The 18825-nt window shown below is 42.4% G+C and overlaps 1 long non-coding RNA gene across 2 annotated transcripts in view; it reads right to left on the reverse strand.

The window, feature by feature from the left end:
- LOC113611411 (uncharacterized) overlaps nucleotides 1-18825 on the reverse strand; it is a 242062-nt gene that overhangs the window by 166818 nt on the left and 56419 nt on the right. The window contains exon 3 of one of the 2 annotated variants that reach the window (XR_003429458.1): nucleotides 10662-10863. The exons of the other annotated variant lie outside the window; for it this stretch is intronic. This is a non-coding gene — a long non-coding RNA (uncharacterized LOC113611411). Of the gene's footprint in view, nucleotides 1-10661; nucleotides 10864-18825 lie in introns of those variants that run through there. 2 annotated transcript variants of the gene reach the window in all.

An 18825-nucleotide genomic window follows, 5' to 3' on the forward strand; every position in this document is an offset into this window, starting at 1 on the left:
TTTTCAAAAAGGCATGATTATACTATGATTACTGAGTTGGTCTAAACAATGTCGCATATGTCATTATAGCCCACATTTGTGGGGTGTCAAGACAAGGTTAGGCATATGTGAATAGTGTCAATTGCTCTTATTCATCCAAGCTCAAATCTTGCTTTGATTTTCGTGTTGCTGCCTCAACAATGGGCTCCCCTGTGTTAGAAAGAGTCATTCTTGAGAAATAAGTGAAGAATATCGTAGCTATATTGATGCTTATTGAAAGCAGTGTATGTTTTCCAAGACAAAGCACAGAGCTGTAGATCTTCATTAATTACAATGCGCTGGAACAAAAGCAAGTACAACCACTATAATTAACTATGCAATGCCTATAACACCCATCTAAATGCTTTCATTTCACTATAATTTAACAGTAAGAGCCCGAGAAATTATTTTAATCCTTATTTTTGCAACTCATTTTGGAAAGGTTGTGTGACTCGGTCTGAGGCATATTCATACATTCATTTACATTTTTATTTTAAATGCCTTCATTATCGAACTCCTTTAAACCCTACCCTATCATTTAGAACCGAATTCCAAAACTTTTATTGTAAACCAAGTATTTGTAGTAACATCTGTGGAATTCACACTAATGTTGTGAATATGATAGGCATGTATTTTACCTCTTCAGGTGGGAAAAATAAATCCATTCTTAACTAATTCAAAAGAATAACTTCAGCAATATATTCAAGTAGTTATCAATGTGGGTCAACTTCTAATAAACATCGAAGAACAAGCTGCCAATCCACACATACTTACCGAATGCTTATAATGTATAAATATTTAAAGGAGGGTGAGCTGTCACCCTGGCCCACAAGTTAGAGAGGTAATGAACAATTTAGAGAACAGTTATATGCTGATTTAAGTGGTTCTGATGACTGTAATTAAAAGAGCAATTCAAAAGAAAGAGAAACTGGTGTTGCTAAAGTGAAAGATTACCTTTCTAGAGAAAGTAGGATTTATGTTGTCCTTAAGAGCCAAATATGATTTCAATAGATGCAGAGAAGGGTCAAAAGAATAGCAAAAGCAGAGCACAAAAGAAGAGCAAGAATAAAAGGCCCGCTTGCTGACTGGGAGAATATAGAGAGTGATTGAAAACAGTGTTGGAAAGGTAGTGAGAGAGTAGGGTCCACAGGAAGTGTCCAAAACAATGGACCTAACTCAGTACAGCAGGCAATGTTGGAAGCAGTGAAGGAGGTAACAGCTGTGGGAAGTTGGTAGCTGGATGGATTGGAAAAATGAGACCCCGGGATCAAAGAGGTAAGACAAAGACTGGTAAGATTAGGACTTCAGCAAGGAGAGGGGCACTGGGCTTTCATTCAAGCAAAGTAGGTAACCATATAAGCTGCTTATTTTCAGTGGTCCTTATTCATGGTGAATGATATCTAAGATTCAGAGCCTTCATTACTTCAATGCAAAGTTTGATTCCACTTTTTAAAAACTTGAGTTGCAGTAATAGTAATAGAAATTACACTGGGTAACGTGATAAACTGCCATCAGATATTCCTACCTCAAGACAGGCATTTTTGTTTTTCGAGAAAGAGAATTTTGATTAGAGGAAGGCAGATAGACTGTTGGCACTATAAATTTGAGGGAACAGGAAACAGACATCACTAGGGGTGCTCAGGATCTAGAACTGTTTGAGTGAGGGTCCCATACGCAAAATTCACAGGCTTCAGTTTCAACCAGGGTACCGTGTGAGGAAAGTGGACATGCAGAAAATATGAAAAACATTTTGAAAATGAAGGACAAAGCTAGTGTAGAGTGCATGAAGGAGAGAAAACATGTAAAACATAACTTCAAAATTATGTGAAGATTGTAATATTGGTGAGGCCACTAACAGAAATAAAGTGGTTATAAAAAGGAACCCGTTTCAGAGGTAAGTGAAAGCCTTCAATTTTCCTTTCAAGTGCACTTATGCCAGAGACAGTTGGAAATGCGTAACTGGAGCAAGGGAGGAAGTAAGGTTACTAACGCATATTTGGAAGTTATTCAACATAGAGCAATATCTGAAGTCTAGAGAGGTACATGTGGGAAACAGAGTAAAGAACATGGCTTTGGCTTTGGGAAACAGGAATAGGAATGGGATTGAGAGTGACATAAGAGCTAGCGAAGAACACAGAAAAAGAGCAGGGGAAGAAAACAGGAAAGCACTTCACTGTAGAAGTCAATGAGAAGAGAATTTTTTTTCTAATGGGTAGTCAGCATTATCAAATGTCTAAGGAGTCAAAGTAGATAAAAACAGAGGAAAGTTTTTTAGATCTGGAAAGAAAGAAATCAGTAGTCATCTTTGAGAAATGAGACTCAGTGCACAGGGGTAATACAAATACAAAACAGACGTCAAATGATTAAGGGTTAAAGTAGCAGAGAAAAGAATGATTTGGGCAGGAGAGACAGAGGGAAACAGTAAGAAATGATGTCCAAGAATACAAGGGAGGCTGTAACCAGAGCCAAGAACCTGCCATCTTTGAGTTTCAAAGGTGGGATGAGAGGAGAAGGAGGGTGAGCGATTTGCTAGAGTGAAGGCAAAGGACATAAAGATATTAGGGTTGGCTTTAACACTGAACACCTTGCCTTTTCTTCACCATATCATTTCTTTCAGTCTTCTGCGTAAAATCAATATGATGTCAATGGAAGGTTTGGGAGCTTAAGAGAGAAAAGACTAACTCCCATGAAGAATGTTTTGGGTCAATGAGAGATGAAAAGGGCTGACAAGCATAGTGGGGCCAGATTAAAGTTGGACCCTATATATATGCTATGCTCTAGATGTCTGTGACTCAGTGTCTCCTCTAGCAGTGCCTGGAAATTAGCCACAGGAGAAGAGAAAGCCCCTGAAGAAACTGTCTGGGGCACAATTAGCTCAATGCAGCCTTAAATATTGGAAGTGAGGAAATAAAAGATGCTGGAGAGTACCGGATTGCGGTAGCTCTCCAGGGTATCTGGTGTGGAGGTGCCCGATATATCCTAAATAAGGCAATCTACAGTCATTGATATTAGCATGGGCTTGGGAGAAAGACAGACCTAGTTTTAGACCCCAGCTTTACCTCTGACTAGCTATATGTCTTCATGAAAATTATTTAACTTCTCTGCAATTGTGCAGTAGATATTCCTAGATCACACTGATGTTGTAAGGATTAAGTACTCTGATGCATGTGAAGGGCTTCAAACGACACCTGGCGCATAGTAAGTACTCAGGAAGCAATAGCTGTGACCCTCACGGCTGAATTCATGTTAGTGCATTGAGAGAAGGAAACAAGCAGCAGATGAACACCAGCTGTTGGCAGAAAATGAGAACCTAAAGTTCAAGATCTCAGTGATGTCACTTGGTGAAGTTGATCGGGGTCACAGTGGAGTCCTTAGGAGTGGACTATAATAGAAAATATGAGGACTGCAGAAATAGGCGAGAGTTTGCCTACACCTCACATTTCCTTGAGCTGATTGGCTGTGTTAAATCCAGCACTAGGTTATGTGTCTGTGAAGAAGCGTAGGACGTGGCGATGGCCGTGGAGGGTGGGGGGGTATCCCCGGTGTCCTCCTGTGTCCCTTCCACCACCAGTTTTTAGAACCTGTTCTCAGTGTCACAGACAAAAGTCACCCAGCCCCCCACAGCTGTTTGATGCCACACTACCTACATACAGGATGGCCCCAAGGGAGGAAACAGGCCAGTTTGGGAAGATTTCCAGGAACATCCTGGAGAGCTGGCAGGGCAGAGGAAATTAAAATAAGGAACTACTTCTCTCCGTGTGTGTGTAAGTATCTAACAATCTATACACAGGCTAGCGGTTTCCCAGTTTTCTCCAAAACCTTGCTGGGCCAGGGCCAGGTTGGAGGAAAGATCAGAAATAAATAAATAAGTAAACTGTCATCTTACTGTCCAACATTTTCAGAAGAGGCTTCTGTTCAAAGCTAGAGTGACATTAATATGAATCTCATGAAAGAACGGGTTCCAAGGTCAGATAACTGTGAGAACCACTGGATTCAGTGAAGTTAAGTAGCCTTCTTTCTTGCAGCGTTCCTCGGAGCTTTTAATATGTAATGATGTATTCTAAATCTGCAAAATGAATTCTTTATTTCTAGACCTCTGTGACCATAAAAGACTTTTTTTTTCATAGAGCATCTAGAGGGACAGCGGGGACGTCTGAAGCTGAGCCCATCAATAATAATTCAGGTGCCTGCAGTCCCAGAGCTGGTGCCCTCGTCTACCACTGAGGAGTGAAAATCACTAGGCATAGATCAAATATAGTCAGTGTGGAATTTTCCTCTCTCGGACAGATATACAGCATATATCTAAGGATGTGCCAAGATATATCAGACATACTGACCACCATACACTCCTACTGATCTGTGAAGGGATGAAGGACCGGGACAGAGAAGACTCAGGCAGCATCCCTGGAGCAGACAGCAACTAGCTACACTCATCTAGAACTAAATGTTTGGCACCATTCACTCATACAATCCTCACACAAGAATGATAACTATTGCCCCTATTTACAGATTTTTCTGTAAAAACTGAGTATCATAAACATTAAGGCCTTTTTCCAAGGTCATTAAGCTTGTAACTGGAAACACCAGGATTCAAACCAGAGTCTTCTAATTGTGAGGGCAGTGTGTTTCCACTGCACCAGGCAAACACAACACTGGTGCACAATACTTGAGGACGCAATACTGTTTTTAAGCTTTTTTATAAGTAATGGTCACTTGTTCTTCCAAAAACCAGGATTATGGAAATGGGAGGGGAAATAATAGAATACTTTGCTGATGGTGGCAAAGAGTAGGGGTTTTGTACCTGCGCCCTGGCATCAAATTCCAGGATGACATAACCTTGGCTACTGACAGGTACTTTCTCAAGAAAAGGGAAGAATATGTTTTCCAGAAACTGAAAGATTAAGGCTAAAAATTTTAAAGGGAGGTAAAAAGATCCAGATTAAAAAAATCAGTAATTATATTGAAGGACAGAAATCTTAAAAAAGGGAAAAAAGGAAAAGGAACAGCACTGGAATTGACCAGTAATTCACATGGGAAAATAATATGTAATTGGGTTAGAAACAAGATTTGTATTCTCTTTGTATAATACCAAAGCCCAGGGTATTGGATAAGAAATGTTTGTCAGTGAGCAGGTTAAAGGCTTGGACATTTGTGGAAGACACAAAATTCAAAAGGATGGTCGCTTGACAGAGTCAAGATCTAAGAAGCTCTTGAGAAGCTGGAAAAGGATTAGCTAGGTCTTAAAAGTAAATCTAGTTGGGAAAAACGTAATATATTGGACTTAAGTTCCCCCAAACTTAGCAAGTTCATGATAGGGGTATGTATCTAAGAAGCTGCCTGTGTTAAAAAGAACAATGGATTTTAACTTATAGCACATTCTATGTGAGTCAACAGCACAATATGGCCACACAAGAAGCTATTACAGATTATATTCATCACTGTAATTAACATTGTATGCTGCCAAAAATCACGGTGTTTAAAATAATAAAACTGAATTTCACAGTCACTTCAAGTCTGGTGATGCACTGAACGGCTCTTCTGCACAGCTCTGTACCATGTGGTAACTCAGGCCCCAGAGCTGCCTTGTAGCCTTGTGATCTGGAGCACATGACTCCCAGGGTGGTCATGAAGAATCCCCTGGGGTGTTCTCATGGATCGGAACTGCTGGTGCTTTACACCATTTCCATGTTCCCAGCTGAGGCCAAACAAGCTGCCTTTTTATTTCAGTTTTCATGCTATAAATGAGTATCATCCCCTTGTTGTCATGTTTTTCACAGTTTTGTACTTTTTGTTGGTGATTTTGCTATTTGGAATGACCCCTACGTGTAGTGCTGAAGTGCTGTCTGGAGTTCCTAAGCACGAGAATGTGCCCTCTAGAGAAAATAGGTGTGTTAGATAATCTTCATTCAGGTATGAGTTTCAGTGCTGTTATCCATGAGTTCAATGTTAACAAATCAACAATATATATTAAATAAGGTGTCTTTAAACAGAAGCACATATAATACAAAGTTATGAAAATACTGTGACCAGAGGCTCACAGGAACCTAACCCTTTATTTCCCCTAGGAGCAATGTGCTAATTCAGTGTTTGTGGTGACTTTATAGAACATACTACCTTCAACGGTGAGAATCAACTCTATCGATTAGCAAAACAATGATGATCTTAGCTGACAATTAGTGCACACTTATCAGGTACCAGGAACTAAGGCAGTACTCTATGGGGATAATCTCTAATTTCTATAATAATGCCATGAGACCAGTAGTTTACTCCTTTCACACATGAGAAAACAGAGGTTTGGACTTATCTGAGGTTCTAGGATTCAAACTCCAACAGCCTGACTCCAAAACCTGCACTCTTAATCCCTGTGCAGTAATGGGGTCTCACTAGTTTTTCCACCCTGAACTGGTAAGATACTGTGATTTTACCTGATCACAAACAACCCACGCCTGAATACTCCAGTGCTTTTTACCATGTTTCCTCACCTCCTTATGCAAAAAAATCACATACTCAATAATACTTGAGAGTATCATCACCTTTGCATTAGACATATATAAAAACTGGGAGGGTATATATATATTGCATTGCTTTCCAAGCCTCAGATGCACAATGCCCATCAACCCTTTAACAGATCATTAATGAGGAGACCAGCTGATGCTGCCAAACAGCCCTCCTTGCAGACCAAAGGAAACAGCACTCACTGCTTACTCCACAGCAGAGTCCCCCTCTGCCCCCAGTCACTGCAGCCAGTAGGAAAGGGAAAGGGGCTGAAACATTGCATGACAGCCTTTCCTCCAGGTCCCCAGAACAGTGCTCTCCCTATGTCCTGTTGCCTCTGTTCTCGGGGCCCTGAGTTAAGGGATGGCTCTGTGACTAGGACGTGGACGAGGCAGGACTCATGAGATGTAATCAGCAAGTGCCTTTACTTTTGCCTCCCACTATACTATTAAAATTTACTCAGTGGAGTAAAGTCCTTCCACTCCCCCCACTGCAACCCTGGGCAATACCATACTTTTCAGTTCACTGTCAGAGTACAAAATGCCTCCAGGCACCGTGGGTCACAAACACAGGCTCAATTTGGTAATCAGATCATCTTGTCTTAGCTTTCCATTCCTGTCCCTGTCATAGACTTCCAAAACCTCATCCTCTTCTTCTTGTCCTGCCATGGGTATACTGGGGGAGGTAAAAGAGGGAAAGGAGGAAGAAAGGCTTCATTTGATTAGTAACACTGCAAGACAGCATCGTACTCTCTGGGCTTATCTAAAGCTCTTATTTTTGAGGCACATTTGAGAGCTCCTTGGGGATTCTCAAGCATCGCCATCCTCTGTGGTCACTTCTTTGACTCAAACAATGCATCTCCAGTCTGGCTGGTCACCTGATTTCTCCTTCAGCTGCTGGGACTCCACCAGTGACCTAAAGTTCACTCTGTCTGCTGGGGTGCCACCACCCCTCCAATCATCGACTCTCTCTCATGCAGGATTCATACCTTTCATGGGAAATACCCACAAATCCTTTACCTGAACAAATTCAGGGGATATAGGCTAATCTTAGTATATCAGAAACAATTCATTCCTGTAGCACCAAGGCAGCTAGGCAGCTCATCCCTCATGTTCTAGATTCCCCACGCAGAAGGCAAATCCCTGTCCATGGTGCCTGGCTAACTACAGGCGCACATTTCAGGATCTCCAGGTAGTCTTGTTGAAGACCAGAAGCAGGAGGCAGGTAACTTCTAACCCTTGCTTGCCCTTGACGGAAGAGGGGGCAAAGCTCACAACTCAACCAGCACCTTCCTCCAAAGAATTCCTTTACAAAAATTCCCTGTCCACAAATATGAACCTTCTCAACACTTTTCTATATGCAAAGTGAGTAAAAGATTGAAGAGTCATAAAACCAGGTTTTAAGCACCTACTTTGAAATTCCAAACAGATGCTCTGTCTCACAACATTCTGGTGTCTGATATCGATCATATCTCGGTACCTTGGGTAAGATTCCAGTTTAACATTTTGTATATCTATATCTTCTTTTTCCCAAGACATAAAATGTATTTTCCAACCACTCAAGAATTTGGAAAGCATAGTTCTATGTGGATGCCATGCTGTAAGCCATTTGCAGTTGCACAGAGTAGTCTTTAAATTTTTAAATTTATTTTGTCATCTAAACTCACACAATTACTGTAATTGGAAAAATTATAAAATGAAGCAATGGACTTTTTACATAATTATTTCCTAAAGAGATAATGAGAATTCTTCTCTCAAAAGTAAACCTGCAGGCGTAACAAGGGATGAAGTCCCTTATGTATGTGAACATGGCCTGCAAAATAAACTAGCACAGCACTTTTAACCAAAATGGCTATTAAATTTTGCCTAGGTAGGTATTGTTTTGACAACTTCTATTTCTCAGGAACCAACTCCATTTTTTTCTCTCCTTGTTTCAAGGTCAGTGGTTGGTTCTTTATCTTCATATGCTTAAAGAAAAAACACAAGAATTTTTCATTAAAGCTTAAAAAGGGCATAACTCCTCAAGCAACTCTTAACCTAGAGTCATTTCTCATTTTTTTAAATTCTTCTTCCTCTTTTTTTAATATGGAGTCAGAGCTAATAATTCTTCCTTAAATCTTCAGTTTTAATAGGGTCACAAAAAGTATTTGCCATGACTCTTGCAGAACACAACTATTCTTCTTCCCACACAGAGGCGCTTAAGTCACCTTAGTGGTCTCTTTGTACCCAAAGCACATTATTCTCCAACGTAAAGGGCAAAGCCCCTGGACTTATCAGGGAACTTCTGAGGGCACTGAGATACTGATGAGGCTAGACAAGCCTTCACAAGGCTCAGAGTGGTTGCTATTCTGAAGATGTTTGGATAATATTATTTAAAACCAGTTAACTTATTTATTTGAATATGTACACAATAAAAACCTTAGGGGAATATTTAAAGTGTCTAGACACAAAGCCACAAAATATAATCCCAAAGACAAACTGAACCTGATCATGTCACCCCCTCCCATTTAATAACTTGTGGTTTGCTTTCCAGTACTTAGAGCAGCAGTCTCCAAAATAAGGTGTGTGCACCCAGGGGATAAACAAGATGAGCCACTGGGGTGCAGAAGTAAAATGTTAGAACTTCTATTTTTAGATATCTAAAATATAAGAAAGTAGCTAAGGATTTCTAATATTTAAGATACGCATTGGGCTTCCCTGGTGGCGCAGTGGTTGAGAGTCTGCCTGCCAATGCAGGGGACACGGGTTCGTGCCCCAGTCCGGGAAGATCCCACATGCCGCGGAGCGGCTGGGCCCGTGAGCCATGGCCGCTGAGCCTGCGCGTCCGGAGCCTGTGCTCCGCAACGGGAGAGACCACAACAGTGAGAGGCCCGCCTACCGCAAAAAAAAAAAAAAAAAAAGATACGCATTGATCTCAAGGATTTGACAGTGGAGCCCTCAGTCATTCGGTTACTCGAGCACAATACAACACAGTTCAGTGTCCATATCTCAGGCTAAGTGGACTTACAGGGTATATGAAATACCTTCAACTAGACCAACCATTACAAAAGGGATAAACGGCTTAAAGAGATCTTTCAAAGAAGCTGTGGATTAAAGAAAATGCTAATGAAGCCAATGAATAACAAGAAAATAGCCAGACAAACATTTCTTCCATTTCCAGTTTGAATTCTCAGTCAACCACAAGAGGAGGTGAATGCAACAATGGGATAATCAGACCTGTCACTGAGATACAGTTTTTTTCAAAAAATAAGCACAAAATCTTTTCCTTCTACATAAATGAGACAGTGTAAGGCAATAGGGAATAACTTCTTTCCTGAAGAAACCTGTGAGAGAGCATTTCAAAGTAAAATGTTTAGAAATATTTTCTTTATTATATGATTTTTGCTGCTGGAAATGATACGTATCACCTTTAAAAACTGCCAAATCTGGAGACTTAAACTTCCAATTTCCTAACCTGTTTAAAAATTTCCAGGTGAACAGTTTTACTGGCTTGAACACATTATAAACACATTGTACAAAATATGAAAACAAAGCACTTTCAAATTCACTTGCATATTGACAAGCAATTGACAGCAGGGAAGGTGCAAACATAGCACACAAATTAAAACAAAAACTTTTGCATAATTGGTGGATAGTTTTGAAAAATAATTATCATAATTTGTAAGTGAAACCAACAATGTATATCTTTCACTTGAATCCATGTATCTTTGTGAGTTATCATTTTTGGCTGTGATACCATTAAAACCCCAAATTAAAGAAAACTAATCTTGAAATAATAGCTTCAAACAGCTGTATCAGTGTTAAGCCAAGATTTTCAAATATAATTAAGCATATTCATTAACATCACTCTCATTGAGCATCATCATCATTATAAGGCAGCCAAAAGGTATTGTAAGACATTAATAAACTAAAATAAAATGTATTTAAATATAAATTTTACCTTCAGTCTATCTTTTTAAATTTCTATATTTGTACATACTATAATGTATACAGTATAGTACTAATACAGTGTTACATGCAGATAATTTATGGAAAATATAGTTAGAACAAATGCTCAAGTTATTTTACTGAGAGAGAAGATGTACAAGCAGAAAGCACAATTCGGAAGCTAAAGTTCAGGCTCCCTGGTCTGGCACGGTTTTCTCTCATTCTAGTAGCCTCTTTCCCTGTCAATTTCTGCCCACCATCCCCACAATTACCAGCACCATGTTTTGGTCAGTCTGACTAGCTATCTCCTAAACACACCAAGCTCCCTCATACCTCTGTGTCTCAGCGTGGAATGTTTTGGCCTCTCCTGGCCACTGCAGAATTCCAACTTTTCCTTTAAGGCCTAGACCAAATGTCACCTCCCCTGTGGAAATTTGCTAAACATATGTCAGCAAGGAGATCTGGTTTCTGGGGAAAGATGATAAAAGGGAGTGTGGTGACTTTGAATCTCAGTTCTGCCACTTGAAGTCTAGCTACAAGATAGTTGATCTTCAGTTTTCCCACCTGTGAAACGGAGATTCTGTGTTACCTTATATATAGCAAGAGTCAGCAGACCTTTTCTTTAAAAGGCCAGAGAGTAATTCTTTTCGGCTTTGCAGACAAGTCTCTCCTGTAACTACTCCATTTTGCCTTCCCAGCCCAAAAGCTGCCATACACAATACAGAAACAAATTGGCATTGCTATGTTCTAATAACGCCTCACTGACGAAAACTGCTGATATGCTGGATTTGGCTCGTGGACTATAGATTGCTAACTTCTGCCTATAGAATTGTGATGAGGACTGAAGTAACCCACACAACATAAGTAAGGCCCCTGGCATATAGTGGGTAGTTAGTCTCTTATGTGCTAGGCTTGGGGAAGCATCAGTACATGTGATCCTTGTAGTCATGTGGTGGGGAGATGGGTATTAAGCAATCACAGATTATATAAATAAACCCTCCCACCCAACCTCACATGCCGGAGTTAAACTGATCACTGTCATGAAAGGTCTGTGAAATGCTCCTCTGTTGCCTTATTTTGTTTGCCATGGTTCTTTGAAGAAAACATAGACGCTGTTATGAGTGCATAGCAGTGCTCTGTGAAAATGACACTGCAAGCTGAGCCAAGACTTAACCATTAGAGGGAAGGGAAGAGAGAGGAAGTGTGTTATAGGCAGAGATGAACATGAGCAAAGACCCTGAGGAGGAAAACTGTTTGGCCCACTTGCAAAACAAAATGAAGAGTTTAGGGGTTGGGGAGAGTCTAAATATCGGGCTGGGTAGGTAGGGAGGGGTTGGAGGCCTATAGGCCAGGGGTCCCCAACCCCCGGGCCACAGACTGGTACCAGTCCATGGCCTGTAAGGAACCCAGCCGCACAGCAGGAGGTAAGCAGCGGGCAGGCGAGTGAAGCTCCATCTGTATTTACAGCCTCTCCCCACTGCTTGCATTACCGCCAGAGGTCCACCTCCTGTCAGGTCAGCAGCGGCATTAGAGTCTCATAGGAACTCGGACCCTACTGTGAACTGCGCACGTGAGGGATCTAGGCTGCCCGCTCCTTATGAGAATCTAATGCCTGATGACCTGAGGTGAAGCAGAGGTGGTGATGCTAGCGCTGCAAACACACAGATCATCATCAGCAGAGAGGTCTGACTGTGCAGAGACCATAATAAATCAGTTGCTTGCAGACTCATATCAAAACCCTATCAGTGAGTGGCAAGTGACAAGTTGCATCTGGTGGCAGGCTTTAAGTCGGAATCCAACACTTATTTTAGTCTGCACGTGGCCCACCCATTATTTTATTTACCACTTCTGTCCGCACCTCTTTCCCACACTACGCACTTATCTCAGTCACAGTTTTGGTAAGCCCACAAGCTAACCCTAGCCAAAATAAGTAAAAAACAAACGTCGCTGGAGAGCTTCTTTGAAAAGGGGGAAAGACCAAATGATGAGACAGCAGAAGACTCTAAGACTGCCAACCCAAAGAAAGCTGCATTTAAAAGAAAATATCATGAGTCCTACTTAAATTACAGGTTCATTGCAACAGGTGATCCACATTCTCCAATCCCGCTTTGTATAGTATGTGGTGACTGGCTATCCGACAAAACCATAAAACCTTGAAAATTACTTTGCCACATGGAGACCAAGCACCTTGCAATGAAAGACAAGCTTCTGGAATTTTTCAAAAGAAAAAAACGTGAACATGAAGAACAGAAGCAATTACTGAAGGCCACCACTTCATCAAATATGTCTGCACTGAGAGCATTGTTCTTAGTGGCTAACTGCATTGCTAAAGCTAAAAAGCCCTTTACTGTTGGTGAAGAGTTGATCCTGCCTTCTGCTAAGGACATTTGTCATGAACTTTTAGGAGAGGCTGCAGTTCAAAAAGTGGCAAGTGTTCCTCTTTCGGCTACCATCATAACTAGATGAAATGATGAAATAGCAGAGGATACTGAGGCACAATTGTTAGACAGGATTAATGAGTCACCGTGGTATGCAATCCAGGTTGACAAGTCTGCCGGTGTTGACAACAAGGCAACAATGCTTGTTTTTGTACGCTATATTTTTCAGGAGGATGTGCATGAGGATATGTTACGTGCACTTTTGTTGCCAACCAACACCACAGCTGCAGCACTATTCAAGTCTTTGAATGATTACATATCAGGAAAACTGAATTGGTTATTTTGTGTCAGTATATGCACAGACAGAGTGGCTGCCATGACTGGACGGCTTCCTGGTTTCACTACTCGGGTCAGAGGGGTCGCTTCTGAATGGAGCCTACGCTCTGTGTCATACATAGAGAAATGCTGGCTAGCAGAAAAATGTCACCTGAACTTAATAACGTTTTGCAGGATGTGATTAAAATTATCAACCACATTAAAGTACATGCCTTTAACTCACGTCTGTTCGTGCAGCTCTGTGAGGAGATGGAGGCAGAGCACACACGTCTTCTCTTATACACAGGAGTGAGTAGGCTTTCTAAAGGGGAATCACTGACCAGAGTTTCTGAGTTATGAGAGCCACGCCAGAGATTTCTTTTAGAAAAACAGTCACCACTGGCAGCACATTTCAGTAACACAGAATGGGTCGCAAAACTTGCTTACTTGTGTGACATATTCAACCTGCTCAACGAACTCAGTATGTCACTTCAGGGGAGAATAACAACTGTGTCCAAGTCGGCAGATAGAGTGGTTGCATTCAAAGCCAAACTGGAATTATGGGGGCAACTAGTGAACACTGGGATCTCTGACATGTTTCAAACATCAGCAGAGATTTTGAAAGAGACTGAGCCAGGGCCTTCTTTCTCTCGGCTGGTGCATGATCACCTATCTCAGCTTTCAAAAGAGTTTGAGCATTACTTCCCAACCACAGAAGACCCCCGAACTGGGAAGGAATGGATCCGCGACCCAGTTGTGAATAAGCAGGTGAACCGACTTTGTCCCTGCTAGAAGAGAATCAACTGCTTGAGATCGCAAGTGACAGTGTCCTTAAAAGTATGTCTGAGACAATTTCAAATCTCCATACGTTCTGGATTAAAGTCAAGGCAGGATATCCTGAGATTGCCACAAAAGGCCTGAAAGGCCTGCTTCCATTTCCAGCATCCTATCTTTGCGAAGCAGGGTTTCTGCAGTGACAGCACCCAAAACGAGATTACGAAGTAGACTGGACATAGCAACACACTTCGGGTGTCACTGTCTCCCATCACCCCCAGATGGGACCACCTAGTGGCATGCAGGAAAACAAGCTCAGGGTTCCCACTGATTCTGCATTACAATGAACTGCATAATTATTTCATTATATATTATAATGTAATAATCATTACATTATTATTATTAATAAAGTACACAATAAATGCAATGCACTGGAATCATCCCAAAACCATCCCCTCCCCCGGTCCGTGGAAAAATTGTCTTCCACGAAACCGGCCCCTGGTGCCAAAAAGCCTGGGGACCGCTGTCACAGGACATGTAAAGCGTTCGGGATTTGATTCTAAGTCTCAAAAGGAAGCCTTGAATAGTCTGTAATGATCTCATTTGTATACCCAACATATAGAAGATCGTGTGACTGTCATTATGTATTACTAATAAGGCAGCAAAAATATTTTGTGAACTATTAATAACTAATAACACCTTTGAAAAGAATCCCTCCTTCAAACTCTCCCCAAAACCCCTTTCAATTGTGTCCTCTGTTTCCTTGTGGGACTGTTGGATGCAAGCCACTAAGAAAGTTGCTTCGGTCCTGGAGCGAAAGGTGGGGCTGGGACCCCCTCCCCGCTTCTGAGGAGTATGAAACATGGCAGCAGCCACGGGAAGTGTGTATCACCTAGGAACAGGAGGGCTCATGGCCTCCAGGGCACAAGGAGCCTGACCTCCGCACAGCGGTCAGCGTGGCCACCGGTGGGACAGGCAGTAGTGGTGAAGGCGTTCTGTTCCATGTGACTTCACAAGGAAACAGTGGAGCTCAAGGGAGGCCCAGAACTGGTAATCTGGTAATCTAGTAGGTAAAATGTTTCTGATTGATGGGAGCCATTCTAGCACATTAATTGAACCTGAGGAGGGGGTGCCTGGAACCTCTGATCTATATGTGGGTCAGAAGCACGAGTGACAACCTGGGCTTTTGCTTGGCACCTGAAGCGGAGGGCAGTCTTGCGGGACTGAGCCCGTAACCTGTGGAATCTGACGTTCTCTCGGGGTGGATGGTGTCAGGATGGAGTTGAATGGTAGGACACACGGCCGGTGTCGGACAGTGGTGGTGGTGTGGCACAGACCTCACAAACCAGAACTGGATGCAGAACCCCTTCAAAGGGGACCAAACAGCAACATGGAATACCTAGAAGCAAGACCCAAAGAGGGGGCAGAAGCAGAAACTGAAAGGGGCAGATGAAGATGGACAGACAGGGCCCGAGCGAGACAGCATAAGCTCAGTAGATTTCTCAAGGTAAATTGCTTTTGTCACATCCTGCTGTTTGTGAACATGAGTAAGCTTTGCCTGTTATCACTGACCTTTACGATTCTGATTAGCTGCTCAGCAATTAACTAGTATTCCCCAGACAGTCTTAACTCTGTAATAGAGGAGAGAGCCATAGCAGGTCTCCGGGTTGGAGGAAGAGTGGAGAGAGCCTGTCGAGGAGAAGGAAATCACAGCGCCAGCTGCAGAACAGTGAGCCTTACAGGCTCCTTGCCCGTGGTTCTAAAAAAGAATAATCCTACAATGAGTTCATTAAACTTAAAAATACTTTATGTCACGGGCAACACAGCAAAGCTTTCCTCCACTTGCTGTACCGCAAACCTGAGGCCGAGTTGGGTTAGTTACACATCAAACATGACACAAACTGCAGGGACCCAGAGCTGGGAGATATGCGCCCGCCCCGGCCCTGAGCCCCAGGCACCTTCTCATCTGCCTTATTTCCTCAGTAACCAAGTAGAAGGCTGGACGCCTTGCCGGAAATCAGTCTGGAAATGTTTGTTCTTCTGAACCTTCATTTCAGAGCACCTTCTTTGACTCTGGTTTCAGGCAATAAGATTAGTGGATGGCTTCTCCAACACAAAGCTAAGATCTTGGCAACCCTTTCAAGCACTATTTTTAGGCTCTCCCCACACACACAAGAGCAAGAGGAATCTGAGGCAGAGAGTGTAGACTTACACAAAGAGCTTCAACACAGGGGCTAACACGGAGATCTTCAGTCACTCAGCACACCTCCTCTGGCTCTGCCGTACTTAAAATATGCAACACTGAGTCCACAGGCCATCGTGCTCCTCGGCCCTTGGAGAGGAAATTTCCAATATGATGAGGAAGTAGTTCCAGGGTAATGATGTATAAATGTACTAAGTATAGAGTCATCACACAATTATCCTAATTAAAAAGTGAGACAAAGTGTACATTTATCCTATCAATGCCAAGGGAAACTTGCATTTTTGTCTTTATCCACATAGATGCACCACAGTGCCATTTTTATAAATTTCTTTAAGGAAGAACAGAAATTAAGGCTATAGTCAATATTTGTTTATGTCCAGCAATGATGCTAATACAATAGCTCTGAAATTGGGACAGATCCAGGATGAATTTCATAGAACTGCAGTGGAAAGTGAATGGACTTAGAGCCCAAGTGAGAGGCATGTGGATATAAGCTCATACCAGAGCATCAAACTGGGTTACTACCCCTCTCTACAGACAACATTCTGAAACAGCTGGGCCAACTGTGGTTCTATTACTAAGCCCTCGTGGAATGCAGCTCTCATCAGCATTAGTCTGGAAGAAAAGAATCCAAAAAAAATAAAAGTTATTGGTTACTCTCTAACATTCCTGAGAAGTGATTGAAATCTTGCTCCTGTCTTCATTTCCGTAGGAGTGGGGATGCAAATGAGTTCCTGTGAATGAGAACTGTAGTCAGCAAAGCCAGACTGGGCCAGGAGGCTGAATCGCTGACCCTCAATGCCAGGTGCCAAAGCCACCACCCACCAAACACAAGGCAGCAGACATACCACCGGGCATTTTCCTGGCCCCTTTAACCAGTTCCCCAGGCAGGGACGAGACTGGTGTCTTGAAAGGTAGAGATGGAAATGACAATGGAAGGCATTAAGATTCTTAAGACACAACAAGGAAGGGGTATATATAGAGAGAGGGGGTTGGAGACAATCACAGTGTCTGTTAACTTAAAACACAGCATGGGGAGACATCGCCCAGCTTCCTGGAGCAAAACCTGGCCAGTGAGATCATTCAATCCTTGGTCTAGTCATAAGCCCAAGGGAGATTACAGAAATGAGTGATGGCAGGTCTCCTCCCCACTATGTCAGTGCCATGGGATTTACCCAGTAGCTCAGTTACTCCTCGTAACAACCAAAGGAGGTTAAGCACTACCAACGGCCCCGTTGTACAGAATGGGAAACTAGCACGTCCAGAGGCTAAGCCCTTACCCAAGTCCTGCAGCTAGTAAGGGGTTGCAGAGCAAAATGCGAATGTGTCTGATTCCAGAACGATGTTTATCAAACCATGCTTCTACTGCCACAAAGCAGCTCTTCTCCAGGGAGGGAGCAGCAATGCGGGTCCATTTGATCACTGAGCTTTGGTGAGTATAAGACCCAGTGTGCTTCCTGATTACAATGACACGGTTAGATTCTCTTGTAACAGTGGATTACTTTTTGTTTGTTTCTGAAAGGGAAAACTCTCCTGTTTGCTTCTACTAAACTTACCACTTCTGACACTGAACGTGTGGGTTTTCCCCAGCAAGCAATTCGGACATTAACCACCCGGAATTAGCACAGACCCCATAAATTAAGGGCTCAGTCCCACAGGACTGCCCTCCCCTTCTCTTCAGACAGCAATCACAAAAAGCCAGATTATCACCTGTGCTTCTGATCAACTCACTGTAAAGCAGAGGTACCCACACCCTCCGCCTCAGGTTGATAATTTGCTAGAACAGCTCATAAAACTCAGGAAAGCACTTTACTTACTATTATCTGTTTATTGTAAAAGACACAACTCAGGGACAGCCGAATGAAAGAGAAGCATAGAGCATGGTATTGGGGGTGGGGTGCACAGAGCTCCCATGCCCTCTCCCAGGGTTTGCCACCCTCCCAGTACCTCCATGTGTTCACCAGTCCAGAAGCTCTCTGAAACCCTTCACTTAAGATTTTCATGGAGGCTTCATTATATGGGCAAGGTTGATTAAATCACTGGCCATTTGTAATTAAATAACCTCCAGCTCCCTCCCCTCCCCAGAGAGGTCAGGGGGTGGGATTAGAAGTTCCAACTTCTAACCACACGTCTGGTTCCCCTGACAACCAGCCTCCATCAGAGGTTATCCTGGAGCCCCCTAGCCACCAGTAATCTTCTTAGCATACAAAAAGGCACTTGTCACTTTGGAGACTCTGAGGGGTTTAGAAGCTGTAGGCCAGGAAATGGGGGCAGAAATCAAGTATATATCTCTTACTATGTGACATTTTCTTTATTTATTTTGCAGAAAATCCATGCTGCTGTGCTAAGTTAATGCATATTAAATTGTTTTTAAAAATCAAGTCCTTGGTCTGAAAGAGCCTCACGTTAAAACACAAAGGGTTTAGGCTAGGAGCTGTGTTTAGGATTAAGATTCCCTTTGCAAGAGACTAAGCCTGAACACAAAAGTTGCTGTTACTAAAAGTCATATTGCCAACAGCTTTACAAGGTCTCTGAAAATGATCAAGTTGACTTAGAAGATAAAGATTTGCCAGAGAGACATCCTTGGCAATGCACAGCTCCTCGCCTGAAATGAGACACAACAGGAAACATGAAAATGCAAAGTCTGTGGGAATATAATTTATCTAATGGACAAGACCAACTTACTTGGTATAACAAAGTTAAAAGAATGTGTTTT

This window comes from Aethalodelphis obliquidens, unplaced genomic scaffold (genome assembly GCF_003676395.1).
Source record: "Aethalodelphis obliquidens isolate GAN/ISIS:26980383/991018 unplaced genomic scaffold, ASM367639v1 scaffold3, whole genome shotgun sequence".
NCBI classification, from domain to species: domain Eukaryota; kingdom Metazoa; phylum Chordata; class Mammalia; order Artiodactyla; family Delphinidae; genus Aethalodelphis; species Aethalodelphis obliquidens.